A 16,311-nucleotide genomic window follows, 5' to 3' on the forward strand; every position below is an offset into this window, starting at 1 on the left:
CACACACACACAACTCTTCCAGAATGTTGCTTCCCATGTATTACAAGATGATATTCTTCACTAAATGCTTAAAATTAACTTCACTACTGACTTTCTCTTCTTGTATTGAAGGGAAGTAAGGAGAAGCAGCCAACCTCACACCTTAGTGACTTCTGGAAGGCAACATTAAGGGCACTGAGGTCATGTTTGCACCGTGCCGTGTATATAGTGTATGTGCCATCGAGTTACATACATGTTGCATTAAGTGTGTACAGAGTGATAAGGGTAGCGTTCCAAACATGACCAGAGTAACTTGCAGAGATGCCTAAAGCTTTATTTTGGAAAAATGTACAACTGCAATCAGGTAGCCGATTTTTGTGACTCATCTGTGGGTGCTTTTTAAAGAATGAACAAATCCTAAAAAAAAGGAATATGGAAATTAAATGAATTTGGTGTAATGCAATTGCACTGACGTGATCTTATCCTTGCCTATAGTCAGTCTCACCTTACCCCTGCCCCTCTTCCCCCACCTCCGGTCCCAGATTACCCATCAATCCCATTTCATTCCGCTGGCTCAGACAGCCCACCAATCAGACGGCAGGATGGAGAGGAATATGATAGCGGATTGGCTCATAGGGGGGGGAGGGGTGGAGCCGCTCATCCATCCCCTAACAACAGCAGCGTGCTGTGAAATGAATGAGTGAGCATGAGAGATGGAGAGAATTCACTCGTCCCATTTCACCCTGTCTAGCATCTAGTTCTCCCTCTCTTCTTCACTTGTCTCTTGTGCAAGTGCCCTTCGGTCATTATCTGAATAATTCGGGCACACTTACTCCGTCTCAGAAATAGAACTCCCCCTCCGTCCAGTGTGCCCTCCGTCCAGTGTGCCCCCCGCCCTCCCCTCCTTGCTCGCTCGGCTGTCAGTCTGCATATGACTGCTGACTCTGTTGCTCGCAGCGACATTGAACAGAGCTCTGCCGGGGCTTAAGCCATCACATACACAGCCACACACACACACACAAATACACACACTTGTCTGATGCTGTGGAAGCCGGGGGAGGTCAGGCTGGTTCCTGGCGGAAGGAAGCAAATTACACACTTTGCTACACATGCCCACACGCAAATGCATTACGTACACGCACACATGTATGCACTTGTGCACACACGCACACACACAAGCCGCTCAGCTCGGGTTGAACGGGGTCTCTTTGAGTGACCTACTTCTTTACTGTCACTCAGAGGCAAACACTGGGCACACTCGCACTCAACATAAACTCTGCAATAAAGACCAGTGTATGCATGATGTGAATGTTTAGGATCAAGAGGGGGGTCCTAACCTCAAAGTGCCCCCCCCCCATCCCCTTCCTCCCTCCTATCTTTCCTGTGGTGAGGAGACGGCAACAAAAAGAGGCCCCTTTCTGTAGACTAGAGGTGTTAACAGCCAGCTACAGCCTCAAGCAGCCATCTTGTCTGTTTGTGTGCATGAGAATACTTTGGGCATGGTGTAAGATCACATCTTTAATTCTGCCCTATAATCCCGTCTTAACGGTGAGAGATCCTTTTTCATCGCAGCCGTGGACAGCTCTCAGCATCTCCATTTAGACTGCTTTTGACCAAAAAAATAAGAACGACCTTGACATGCTTACTTCGCCGCCTTACCTAAAGCAAATCCTTTTAGAAATAAAAAATGTTTTGTTAAACTTGATTGAGGGGTGAAGCTCTACCGATACCTCATCTTTATCTCTGGAATAATATCAAGCACAAAGCGCTCCGAGCATTAACAACTTTGTCTTGGCCTGTCAGGGCTACTTGTTGTCTGTTTGCGGGTTATTAGCGAACATTGAACTGAACACTTTCAACACACAGTTCAGCTGCAAGTCAACTGCCATTCAGTCAAGATACTCCCGCAAAAAAGTTCTGCTATTCACATCTCTCATCACCAAAGAAACAGAGTGGCAGTGCTTACACTTTATTCTTCTTTGGCAAGTCTTAAATGGACATTACAACACCTGAAACGTAGCCTATGTGCTAATTTCATGCTCTAAAATGATGAGATATTTGGCCAAGCCAGTTAAATACAGGGTTTCAGGTAGTTTCCAGATATACCTCGATACATCTATGAAGTCTCTGGCTAAATCAATGCAGTATTACATTACCACAAAGCTATTGTGTCATTTTTTTCTAATGGTGTTGAGGTTTACCATGGTCATGGTACTGCTGTAGCTGGTTGACCTTAACCGTTTTTGCCATAGCACCTGCAGCTTAAAAAAGGTGAATATGAGAGGGGAAGAGAGGTGCTTCCCAAGATCTTATCACAGACTTCCATCCACTGCACACATACATAACGCAGGAAGCCAGCAGAGCTGGAAGCATGTGCCCATTGTCAGGGGGTCTCATGAGCCCCCCTGCTCTTTCAGCCCTCACAACAGTGGCATTGATAACACCTACCAGCTAGAGAGATAGGAAAGAAGAGGGAGAAAAACAAGGATAAATGAATTACAATGAATGAGAGCAACTTTTTGCTCCCAGTTCACTCCTGAACCGGGAGCAAAAAAAAAACCTTGCCTTGGTTATCAGTCAGCCAGTCATTCATTCAATCAGCCACTGATGGGTCAAGTTGGTCACGCTCAGAATAGACGCCGCCAGTGAGTGACAGCTGCCTTCGTAAATCAATCCATTTGACAAGTTATTCATACATCAACACCCTCCTTCATGGAAATCATATGCAAACTCGCTGTCAAGTACTAGACTCATTTACAAGGGACTTATCCTCTTCTCTCGCAAGATCATTTGGTGTTCTAGCAGTGCCGAAGAAAAAGATGATTTTTTGTGGCAAGCGAAGCTTTTCACTAACGAGGGGTGAGAATGATGAACTGCTCTAGCTTCTGCAATTTAGACATATGCAAAAAATCTATTTCCCTTTACAGCAGCAGAGGTTGGAGAAAAAATGGATTTAAAAGTCCCTATGATCTTGCAACCACAGGCACACTAGGAATTTGCGGCCTTGTGTCAACAGCTCACTCTGAGCCTGAAACAATAAATACCTAATCCCTGTCATGTTACAGGGCTCCTGTGCAGCTCCAAGGCCTCTGAATCGATCAGGGGTCCCACCCCCAACCCCATACAGTGCCCCAGCCTGGGACACAAGTGACGGGTTTAATCAATGGGTTTTAGCGTGTGATACAGATGCAATAACAGGACAAGTGAATGAAAGATTTAAGTTCAGCGTCATGTTAACACGAGAAAGACAAAAAAAAGAACTGAAGCAAAGGGCGAAGGGGTTTGTGTGACACCAACAGGAGGGAATGGCGGGGATGCTGAGTACACAAGCAGCTTCATTTCCTGTGATACAACCTTAGCCACTAGCTCCACTGGAGATGATATGTCATGGAGCTAAACTGACAGTTATCCAGGGTCAACAAGTCTGACCCGAGTAAAAGAAGCTCCTGTAATCACCTCAACAACATCTGGTATTTTCCAATAACAATACAACAATGAGGGTTATGTGGCAACCTTATAAACAAGCCCTGGACATGTCACATTGGACTGCACTAATTCAACGCAACGAGGCACCGAACAATTCTCTTGCTGCAGTTCCAACAACACTGATCAGGAGAAATGGCATGTCATGTAAGCCGAAGTCGACACTGAGATTAAAAATTCAATATAGGCCAAGTCGCTCGATATCACAACCATCATATTTCAGCCGCGCTAATCAAATTCACAAGCGTGACCTCTGGGGTGTATTAAATGTGTATATAACATGTGTCATACCTCACATGTTTTTGCAGGCGAGATATCCATCTACGCTAGTAAATACAGCATAGAAAAAAGGTGGGCCAGCAGCAGCAGTAGCTGAGACAAATTCGCTACCCCATAAAAATGAGCAGTGGATGGATTTCAGCGTGCAGCTTGCCAGAACCATGGGAGGGAGACTAAATGATTATGTTACAACAACACCGCACCAGCTCTCAGAAAACAACAATCAGGGCCTGTGTAGGATATTGCGGCCGAGTAAAATTAAAGGGGAGTGGGAGCGAGACATACAGGCTGAGGGAGGTAAAATTGGGAGAAGGATTTTATGGAGATCATCAGGGGGCTGTCTGTCTATGTAACTAGCTACTAGCCTGCTCCAAAATTCATACATCCTGTTTATGAGTTGACAGACAGGAGGAGATAAGAGAGAGATAAGCTCTTATGTCCGAGCAGCTATGATAGACTGATCCTGTGCAGAATACGACTTGTCACTCAAATTCTGTTTGGGCCTTTTCAACAAGCTAAAGTTCAAACCAAAAACGACAACACTTCCTCTCAACATACAGTGTTGCACCACTAGGGACAAAAGAAAAACTGCGCCTCTGCTGAGACCTGTGAGGGCTAACTGGCAGCAGGCTGAGTCTAATGCAGATTGTCAGGGAGATAAGATTACCAGTTAGTGTGGTGGTTAATAGAAGCCACCACAGTCCTTCACAGACAGTTGACAGGAAAGGCAGGAAAAGGGCCAGACCATGGTCACACAAGAACCCCTTTCAGACCATTACAGCGACGAAGGTTCAGCCTGTCTCCCAGGTCAACAACGTACATCATCCAACCGGCTTCATAACTTTCCTGCTGATGTGAAATAAATGCTGTGCTTTGCTTAGAGATGATTCTTCAAAGTAACAAGTGTTAGTTACTGGCTTGTGCAGACTGTCAGTCAAATCAGGAAGCCATTAATGATAAGACCATTTTTATCTTTAAAAATAGGCCTGCAAAACTTGAGTTAAGACAGCTGCGAGAAGTTGTGCATGCTGTTGGACAATATAACCAATGTTTTTAATACAATGCAATATATGCAAGATTAAAAAGCACAAGACAAAAGCAGCTTGACCTGTTTACAAGTGTTTGTCAGGATCCCAGACAATACTGAAACCAACATCCACCACGTACTGTGCTTCAAACTGAAGTACACTCAATTTACAATGCAGCACAACTGCTCATTTACAACTCACCTAGACCTCATAGTGGTACATCCAAAGCCAATTTTCTCTGTATTCTGCTGGGTCCAACATCTTAAGCCTTTTTAAAGCCTCTGTTTGTGTGTGTCTGTGTGTGTGTGTGTGTCTGTGTGTCTGTGTGTGAGTGTGTTGCTGTATGACTGCAGATTACACTGTAGCTAGAGAACGTTATGAAACAAAGCCAGGGCTTAGGCAAGGGAGTTCCTCTGCTTAGGGAGTTGTAGTGCAGGCCCAGGAGTCCATTCCCTGGCACAACTGCTGGCACAAAAAAGGCGAGGCAATTAAGAAATGATTTTCACCTCACAGCTTGGGACAAAACCCTCGTACCTCACCCCACCCTTTGCTCCACTCACTCCAGTATCGCACACAAAGGCAAAGTCTCCGAGGCCTAGGGGGGGCTAATAAAGGGGGTGGGGGGACGACAAGAAAAACAGAGGACAGACAGAGAAAGAGAGAAGGTGAGAGATGGCGAGAACAGAGGGAGTACAAGAACAGTAAGACAAGGGAAAGGAAAGATTCTGTGCAAAAGCAATGGAGCAGGCAGTGTAGATAGAGGTGGAGTGGAGAGCAAAAGAGCGTAAGGAAGAGGTGAATAATGGCATTGGTACAGCGGGGAAGAAGAATGAAGGTGATGCATGAGGGGCGATTAGATGGCGTCAGTGTAGCTAGCGAGAGAGAGAGTGAAAAACAGGAGGGGCCCACATACGTATTGCAGTCTCAGTCACTGGACCTCAAATGGAGCCTGGACGGGAAGTGAAATAAATTAATTTCGGCCCATGCACAGAGAGCAAGGTAGCGGATAGAGCATGTATGGTTACATCACGAATAGGCGAGATGTTTTGTTGCCGTCGTGGGTTTGTTATTGAGTCACTCTGCTATCTGGTAGTCATCTATGAATAAGATAACTTAATTACTGGATAAATTCTGTCTGACTCAAATAAATCCACTGATGTTGGCTGTATAGCATATAGATTGAGTTAGACAGAGTTTCTGACGCTAACACACTGTGTCAAAAGTTGCTCTAAATTAGTTATCAGTGATGCATCACGCCGCACAATAAATCCCTGAGTCAAAGCTCTACTTCACCATCAGACACCCCGTTTGCAGGCAATGCTTAATGTAATACCTCTTTCACACCAGTGACCAGGTTCCGACCGTGGTTATCTGACCTGTGTTCAACCCTTATTTGGGCAATACAAACCAAGCCAGTCAACACGGGTTGATTGAACCCCCGGGAATTTCCGGAACAACTCTATTTCAAACACACTTTCTACTAACCCTGGTTCAGCCCTTGGTGTGAGAGGGGTATTACTGGTTGCACCTTTTTACTGGAATTTTATTCAAAAATAAATTTTCCTAACCAATACAAAGATCATGGGCTGATGTGAAGTCTAGAGAAGACCAACACACATGGTCCATCTCTTTAATACAGACATTGGGGCGTAGTGATAGTAGGTTTACCTCATGTACTTGTACAATCACATCACCCAAAAAACGTCCATCTACCCAAGAATACAATTTTGGTTTTATGTGGTGGGGTTCTGGGATCTCTGTCTCTGACTTTTCTGATGCCACACCAAGAGGTCAATTAAAACCTTATTGTGCTACTCAAAGCACTAAAAGTTGAAATCTGAAGAGCAATGTGCATTTACTAAATGAAACTGTCTGCACAGCTAAGATACCACTATGGGTGAGTGAGAAAATGTTTTTTTGCATAGGATGTTCTGATTCAAAACTCTGTGCCACATAAAGATGCAGCTGCTGTTGTATGCAGCTTCTGCATACAGACATTAAAACATCAAAAAACACATAGCCAGCATCAGTCATTATGATAGAACACGCTACACTGGCATAAGTAGATCTACACCTGCTACTTATCACTTCCTTTGTAATATGTGTGTGTGTGGTTGATATACTCGTTATTCTGGGCATGAATAAGATACATAATAAATTCATGCATCCCTTCTTCACCTCAGGAACTAAAACCAGAATTAAAATAAAGTGTCATATATGACTGAATGGTATGAGTAACTTGAAATTCCACTCTTGATTTCAGTGACTGAGCGGTGGGGGTGTTTGTTACAAATGACTGTCGTTAATGGTAAAATAACTGATCCACTGTCAGGAAATGGGCCGACATCATAAATTGTGAGAGCATACCAGTTTCTTATGACTACTGCAATTTACTGAATAGACGTCACAACAGCTGTAATACAAGAAAACCAGATGACTATGTAGCTGAGAAACAGGTTTAGCTAAAATGCACATTTTCTATTCTCTGACAGGGCTCTACAATTGATTTTTAAAATAAATATTACTTTTACTGTGTGCTTAGTGGCAACACTTAAGCCTTTTGGAGAAATTAAAGTATTAAATTAGTACATTTCCATAGAAAAAAAAACATACCATATACCAACTTTTGTACAAAAAAATTCCCCTCACAACTGCATTTTCTCAGTTTAACTGACGCTCACTTGATTTCTCTGACTCACATGATTGCAAGACAGATCTAGTAACTTCCCCAGAATGCAACCAGATGCTCCAACAACAATCTAACTTTAATCTTCATCTAGTTCCAAGCAATCACATGACACACACACACACACACACACACACACACACACACACACACACACACACACACACACACACACACACACACACACACACACACACACACACACACACACACACACACACACACACACACACACACACACACACACACACACACACACACACACACACACACACACACACACACACACACACACACACACACACACACACACACACACACACACACACACACACACACACACACACACACACACACACACACACGCATACACACACACACACACACACACACACGCATACACACACGCATACACACACACACACACACACGCATACACACACACACACACGCACACACACACACACACACACCTCTAGTCACCATGGTAACGTCCTGCTAGTTGTCTCGATTTTCTTTAAGTGCGAACCCATACCTGCATTACGAATGTATGAAAGTGAGTGTGCATCTGTGGCAGTCTGGCTTGGAATCAACCAGTGGTTACCTAATTTCCTATCCTCATTCTCATACAATTAAATCTAAAAACAGAGAAGGCTTGCGTCAGCCTTTGTGATGCATGTGCTTTTTCAGGAGCGGCATTTTGTATAGAGTTATTTTGACAGTTGGAGTTCGGTAGACAGGCCTTGCCGTCACTGTGGATATTCCACTAGGATAGTGCCTAATTTGATTATTTCTATCCTCTCGGATTTGTTCTCCTTGACGATCACAGGTTGTGATTTCCATGGCTGGCCCTCTCCTCCTCCCCCCCAAGGCCTTGTGATGTTTGATCCAGGGCCAGGGGAGGCCAGCCAGACATTCAGCCCAGACTCTGGCGCCCTTCCCTCAGTCTACCATGCACTCTAGCTCCCTGCTGTGAGGCCTGGAGGAAATCATGCAGCCAGGAGAATTATAAAAGCCCTCATCTATTGAGTAGAGGTTTAAAACAGGGGGAACAATACCTTTGACTCACACTCTGCTTCTCTCTGTGGAGAAACTTAAAAAGCAACTATTGCTCACTAAAAAAAATCAATAGGCAAAAAAAAGAAAAGAAAAAACAATATTCCTGTACTGACTTTTGTCAATTCATACTGTATTTCATGCTGCTTTTTATTTACAGGAACACCCCCCATAGGGCTTCAAATAACAAGATAAGAATGAATAAACATTTAAGCAGATCATTATAGAAAATATAAACAATTTACTATCAATAAAAATGTTTGGCAACAGAAGGAAATGGACATTAAACGTTGAAAATGAGTCCAACAGCTGTTTAAATAAATATTTTACAAAGGCATTACAGGCAAGATTTACCAAGTGCAAAATGACAACCCCAAAAGCCAGATTATGCGAGTGCATTCATGTTAGTATGTTGGTGTGTGTGTGTTTGGCAGGGTGGTGTTGGAGGGGGTTAATTCACACAGCTGTGTAAGATCAAACTGGATTCCAAAGTTTCCTTTGGCAGACAAAATCAAAACAAAACTGGTGGAAGAATGCAAGATGCCGACTGAGTGGGAGACCGAGGCAAGAGAGCTGCAAAACCGCCAACAACCTAATCATGTCGCTTAACATGCTGATCTTTCAAGCAAATGATTATCACATGCAAACACACATACTCAGTAAAATTAAAACTGAGCGCAATGGCAAGGGAGGCAGATCTTGATAATCGTGCGCTTGCTCCTCCTCCTGCGAAGAAATTTCGCAGCTAGGCGAGGAGAAAATACCCCCGCTTCTTCCGTCCTCTCTCCAGCGCAATCCCACAGAAAAGCTCCCAACGCATCTTCCCTCTCTTTGTAGCTGTGCTGAGTAATAGAGCGAATGAGTTGAGAGGGAGGAGGTGAGAGAGATAGAGTGGAACAGCGGAAAAAAAAATATCCACTCAGTGTTCTATTACATGGCAAGATTTGGAGGGGAGGGGGGTAATGTGTTTCTCATGGCGGTTGGAGGATGGGGGTGTAAGATAGACGCAAACAGAATGTGTATATATTGACCTGCGAATCAAATAAACCGTTTATTCTGCCTCTTAGAGCCCATGAACCACCCACTGCCACTACACCTCCTTATTCCTCCCGTCTCTCACATGTGAGCTGACAGTAACCAGCACATCCAACAACTCAGCAGCAACCCTGATACAAACACGCACCCTTCCACCAACCATGTCTCAGCATTAAAAAGCATGCTCTTGCTCATTCTGCAAATACAGTTTGGCAGACAGAATTGGTGGGATTAAGGTCCAGATGCAGTTAACACATTTACTGTAACCAGTCATTTTCATCTAAATCAATCAAAAAACCACAACATCTACAACTACTTTTCTGCCATGAACCAACTTTGTACAAAACCTTTTTACAGCACGGCCTTCACCGCATCTCCTTTATTTTTTAATCTTTCAGCGAGGGCTGAAAAGTAGAGATTAGGCAGCAACAGTGGTCACCCAGCCACTTTGCTCCACTGGCTCATTACTCTCCGGGTTGGAAGATGGAGGAGGGAGGGGAGTGTCATCCTGAATTGAGGCCTCCCTCCCAAGGGGCCAAACGCATGGTGAAAAGGGGTTGAATTCAAGAGCCCTTTCACAGAAGGGAGGTCACCGTTCCACAACTAGCCATGCGTGCGAGAGAGCCACAAATGACGCCGTGAAAAAAAGAGGGATAATGATAGTCAAATATTTGAAAAAAAAAAGTTATCACAGGAAAATACCCTGACGAGAGATTAAATGAGAGAGCGGTTATCAGCCAAAGCAGCGCGGTGCCAAAACAGGACCTGAATAGAATGGCCAGTGGCTTGTTGGCAAGAAGAAAAACATCATGATCAAAAGAATGATTCATAGATTTACTGCACTTGGTAGGTAGGAAGCTACGTAACACATAACAATAATGCACTGAACGGTAAAACTGAATAGGATTCCCAGACTGAAATCTGATGACACGGTACAACCTACCATCTTCACAGAAAATACGAAGTCAGCATAAAGCATTTTCTTAAGAAGGCCAACATCGGGAAACTTCAGGATAAACTGAGTGAGTATCACAGTCAAGACATTTTATGATGCGGCCTACAGTTTTACTGGAATACGTTTTACAGTGAAACTGGTATTCCAGGCAGAAAGAGAGGGAGTAATGGAGGATCGATAACAACTGAGCCTCTGCTCTGTTGCTTCATCCCTCGAGGCTTAATTCAATGGATGTGTAAAGACGACGGTGTCACAATAGGGGATCAGATGGGATTGACCACAGGATGAAAATGTAAGGAGTGTTTATTAAACGGATGTAGCTGAGATGAAGAGCTGGGAGAGGTTGAACAGAGATCAGTCAAAGGGTTGTCTGAGAGATGTACATAATGGTCATTAAAAGCTAATGCCAGACTAAGCTACAATAGCTTGGTGATTCAAAAATGGATGAAAAACAACCTAATGCCTCCTCTTTCAGATTTACAGAGCTTAATGGGATGTCCAGGGCTATGCTGAACAAGAAGCAAAAGGCACCTGGAGGTTTGTATGATTGTTTTGTGTATTTCTCTTGCAAAAGAAAAAGAAATGTATGTGACAATGTTTGCAGAAAAATATGGCAAATTGTTTTTTTTTCTCCTTTCTTCTATTGCTGAATGCCCTTCATGGACCCCACAAAGCCTGCAAGGCCAAACCAAAGACAAAGCTAAAGTGTTGATTCAGCTTCATAGGGATCCTGAAAGGATAAGCTGTGGCAACCACTCACTCATTCATACACACACACACACACACACACACACACACACACACACACACACACACACACACACACACACACACACACACACACACACACACACACACACACACACACACACACACACACACACACACACACACACACACACACACACACACACACACACACACACACACACACACACACACACACACACACACACACACACACACACACACACACACACACACACACACACACACACACACACACACACACACACACACACACACACACACACACACACACACACACACACACACACACACACACATGATTGAGCATGCATGTTTAGATACACAAACACACACACACACACTGAGCCTCTCAGGGCCTGACCAGCTGTCTCACCCCCTCCCATCTCCATCCAAACCCACAGGAGAAGGAGGATATAAATCACTCGGCAGAATGAAGACGCGCACGGAGCGAATGCACATGGTGTACGTGACACACACACGCCTCCGCTTCCACTGGCTATCCACAACTGCACTGTGTCCAAACTAGTGAGAGCATATGGTGTAAAACACACCTACACAGACCTGCAGTACATGCACACAGCTCATGACAGAAACACACATAACAAAGACAGGCACGCCCAGTTTTATGCAATTGCTCCTGTAAATGGCCTACGCTGTTGATATCCACAAGACATCTTGGTTTTAAGGTTGGCCTTTAAACCGGTTTCTCTCACCTACTGACTGCAGGTGTACACCCAGAGTGTGTGTGTGTGCCAGTGCCAGCAAAGAGCCGGAGATTGTGCTCAATGCCAACAGCTGATAAGAGAAAAGGTCATATTGCATAACAGTTTGCACTGCGTGTGTGACATAATGCTGTAAAAACTGAGGCAAAAGAAAAAGAGACAGACAGACAGTAAAGGGTAAATGAGGAGAGAGTCTGAATTTGTGTCAGAGTGAAAAAAAGGAGCTGAGTGGTGATGCATTTGGCCGCTGAATATCCATCGGCGGCCCAAATTGAAGCCGACAGCTCACAGAGAGCCTGTAACGATGCAGTAGATTCTTCGTTGGCAACGCAGACTTTATCTAAGGGGGAAAAAAAGGACTCCCTTCTCCTCATTTCAGCACAAACTTAATAAATTCATAAATAAAACAGGCTGGAATAAACGAGGCCGGGCTCGCCAACTTCACTCCCAGAAATTTTTCTGGCAGTGCTTGTCGAGTCGGCAGGCCCTGTGAGAGGAGAGACGAGGCCAAAGGGATGTGAGGCTGGGCCCGCAGTGTGAGAAGGACTACTTCCTCTCTGCGATAACACAAAACTGTTGAGGGGAGGGGACGAAGAGACACAGGGCTGCTAAATACATCTGGCTATGCGTTTTCTCATTCCTTACATGAGGTATATTACGATTTAGGTTTTCTGCACACGGTTTGCGACAGATCAGTTATTTTCCATTGTGAATTACTGGCAATCTTCATGAGGACTTTTTATATTCTTGGCAGTTACTTTTACACTACGCTGATACAATTTGGCAACGTAATCAAAGTAGCCCTGCTTTGATTTTCCCCCATTGATGAATAAAAAACAATAAAGCAGAGCGATTATACCCTTAAATTAAAAAGCCTCTGTTCTTATACGTTATACATGCAGAATGTGAAGTGATGAGTAGTACACATTCATAGAAAAAACTGTCTGGTCTAGGGAAGGCTGACTAAGTGACCGTAGTGCCTTTCACAGGTGCCACGTGGAAGGTAACTAAAGTGAACGTAGTCAAATAAAAAAGGCAGTAAAACATTGCTTTTGCCACAGTACACTTTGGTTTGCCCTGGTAGCCATAGTGAGGGGGAGGTTGCAAAGTGAACCCTGCCATGTTGCACACGTGAGGAGAGGGGAGCTTATGAAAGAAGAATTTGCATTGAAACATAAGGTTAAATGAAGCGCATTGAGACTCAGGCACGGTGAAAAAACAACCCTGTGACCCTCTCTTCATGGTCCGACATGAGGCCCACATTTCATTTGGACAGCCCAAGAACGAGAGAGCGAGACAGGGAGAGAGGGAGATAAAGAGAGGAAAGGGAGGAGAGGAGGGGGAGAGTCTGTGCCTTTGCACTCCCCACTCTGCCCCCGCTCTCTATTTTTGTTTCCTCTTTTTGTGCGCACTCAACGCACACACACTCAGTGCAATGGATTTCCAACTTGGCCCTCATCAGTTGTGCGCCTGATGAAACAAACACTGACAGCCTCTTTACATTTGTAAAGGCCCCTGCAGCAGCTGTGCCACACACACACACACACACACACACACACACACACACACACACACACACAAACGCACGCACGCACACACACACGAGCGCACGCACACACAGCCCCAGCTGGGGCCTACAGGAAGAGCCGAGTCTGCACAAAATGGCTCTGGCTGCACTGAGCTGCACTCTGCCGTGCTCTCCTGCTTTTCTCACTTACTTACACACACAGACACACACACGCACAGTGTGTGTCATGTTTTGTTAGAGAGGACAACACTGCCGCACATTAGCGCTTGCTACCTCAGTCATTACACAGCACCTACCCTCAACCACTCACTTGAAAGGCACCGACAAATAACAGTCAAGTCAAAAACAACCTTTTTTTTAATCATCTAAACTGGAGAAGAGAGAAAAAGTATGCTTGCTTGCTCCTGCAGTGTCACTCTGCTTTACATTAGTGACGTAGCATCTTTGGTGGAAAATACTGACTGAGCAATTGTCTTGGAAGCTATGGACTCTAGTGGAAAATAGTAATTGCCTTGTTTGCTTTTATTTAAGGACCTTTTTTTGAATAATTTTATGAGTAATGAATTTTAATATCGTTCACAGATAGTGGGTGTTTGTTGGGTGCAGCGGATGGGGGTGGAGGGGTAACAACTCACACTCATGTTTCAGGGGAAATGGTTAAGCCAAGCATGTATAATTGTCTTACGCTAATTAAGGGGGGGTAAGAGAGGGGGAGGGGGAGAAGGATCAGTAGGGGCCAGGAGTCCTGTCTCAAAGCCTTGAGGGAAGCTCGGGGATCTGGACTCCTCCAGGTTGTTGTAGAAATGCACATTTGTGAGCCTTATTTGGCCCGGGCCAGACTTTATGCATCAACTGCAGCTGCTGAAAACACATGACAGATGTGACACACATGCGCATGCACGCACACAGGACAAAAACATGCATCCTGCAGTCAGGCGTGCACACACAAACCATTTCCCAACCCCGATGCCCTTATAAATAGTTTGCTATAAAAAAAGAACCACATTTAAAGAAGTCCATCCAATTTTAGAGACGGTGACACTGTTGGCCATTGTCGTCTGTTCAATTATAAGTTGGGACTTCTGTGTCAGTTCGTCATCTTTTAAGGGCACATCCTGTTTCCTCATTTCAGGGGGAGAAACAGGTTGACAAAATAAAAAAAAAAATGTTAATACTCAGCCCACTTTCTTACCAAATGGAAATTAAAATGTTGTTAGGTTAATGTAACAAACTATTCAGACACAGAAAGGGGAAAGTCACTGTAATGGTTGAATATTAAAAAGTCAACTCTGACTATAACGATGGACACTGTTGGATCTTAATCACCGCAGCAAATGTTACACACAAGAGCTACAATGTTAGATGGACTTTTTCAGTCGCTTTCAAACATCTGTCTGTCTTCTTTGGAATGACTCACATTTGTGTTGCTTTCCAACAAATAAACCGATGCTCATTCATTTCAACACACTGTGCTGCCGGCCACAACCTTGTGTTGAAACATAACAGAAATATTATGTTGCTCATAAGAGGACATACAGATGTGTTAGAATGACATCATGTTGAAGAGAGGGGGACCCCCACCCCTCTTCAATAAAGACAACAGTATTCAGTGGACTGGACCATAGAAACCATGGTGGCAAATTAAAAGCTTGATGATATGCTTATGTAATTAGTCTGCTGTGTACATTTGTTCACACTTTTAGCAGCACATGTTGTGAGACAGAAACTACAGCGACTCTTGGGGAAAAAAGTCCTATTCAGACTATGCTTTAATTGATTACACATGAAATGCCGTTAAATGTCTATACTTGTTGAGAGAAAAAGAATGAAATACAGTTAAATAAAAATCCAAGCAAGAATGCATGGAAACAAACCTCTTTGTATTGAGTCTGGGATCATTAATTGCTTGCGCCTACAAACCTGTTGCTCAGTTTGGACTTTTGCTGGGTTTTCTTTCAGCACAAAATTAAATGGGACAAGTTGTTGTTTGGAAATTAAAAAAAAAAATCAGTCACAAGCTGTCTGCAGGAGGAAACACTTTTTTAAAGACTCTCCACGTGTTGTTTGGAGGGGGAAGGGGGTGGCTCTGGCTGACTTCAGCTTCAGAGCATTAGCAGATATGATATGCCTCGTGCAATTAAACGCAACAATGTGCCCATTAGGTCGCGTGACCTTTAATGCACAGCAACAATCTAGAAATACATCAAAGAAGTGCAACAAACTTTTATATAATAAAAAAAAAGAAGCCCATACACAGAGGCCCGGATGAAAAACGATACATGGTAACTTATGCTGAGCCGTTCACACTTTTCCAAATTAAAAAGTCTTTGTCTCATTCACAAGTAGGTGCTCACCAGCCCAGCGATTAAGATTGAGATTAAAAAACCCAAGTAGGATATGAACACCCGAGCTGTTGTTTATTTCGCAGCACCCTTCCCCACAAATTCACCCGTGTTACTTGCAGAAAGAAAATGGTTGCTTCTTGGTATCGCTTCACACATGAGCCCCTGCAATGCGACTGAACACAGCCTCTTTAAAACAGAGTGTGTCATGCAGAAACACCGTGCTCCTCGTGTGCCATGTAATGTGCTGGTTAATGATAATTCGGGGAGCCGGAGGACGAGACCCAAACGCCTGTAAGCGACCCCCCCGGTAGCATTGCAAAAAAAATGGAGTTATTCCTCAGCGGGCTGCTGCAATATATATGTGTTGGTTCGCAGAGGTCACACGGAAGACCTGCGGAATTACCCTGCCGGACTTTAACATTCATAGTTGAAGCAAAGGCAAAC

At 44.1% G+C, this 16,311-nt stretch overlaps 1 protein-coding gene across 2 annotated transcripts in view; it reads right to left on the reverse strand.

The window, feature by feature from the left end:
• The window catches only part of jarid2b (jumonji and AT-rich interaction domain containing 2b), a 106,333-nt gene that overhangs the window by 88,615 nt on the left and 1,407 nt on the right, over window positions 1-16,311 (reverse strand). The gene's annotated exons all lie outside the window — the stretch shown is intronic.

This window comes from Echiichthys vipera (genome assembly GCF_963691815.1).
Source record: "Echiichthys vipera genome assembly, chromosome: 13".
In the NCBI taxonomy this organism is placed as follows: Eukaryota; Metazoa; Chordata; class Actinopteri; order Perciformes; family Trachinidae; genus Echiichthys; species Echiichthys vipera.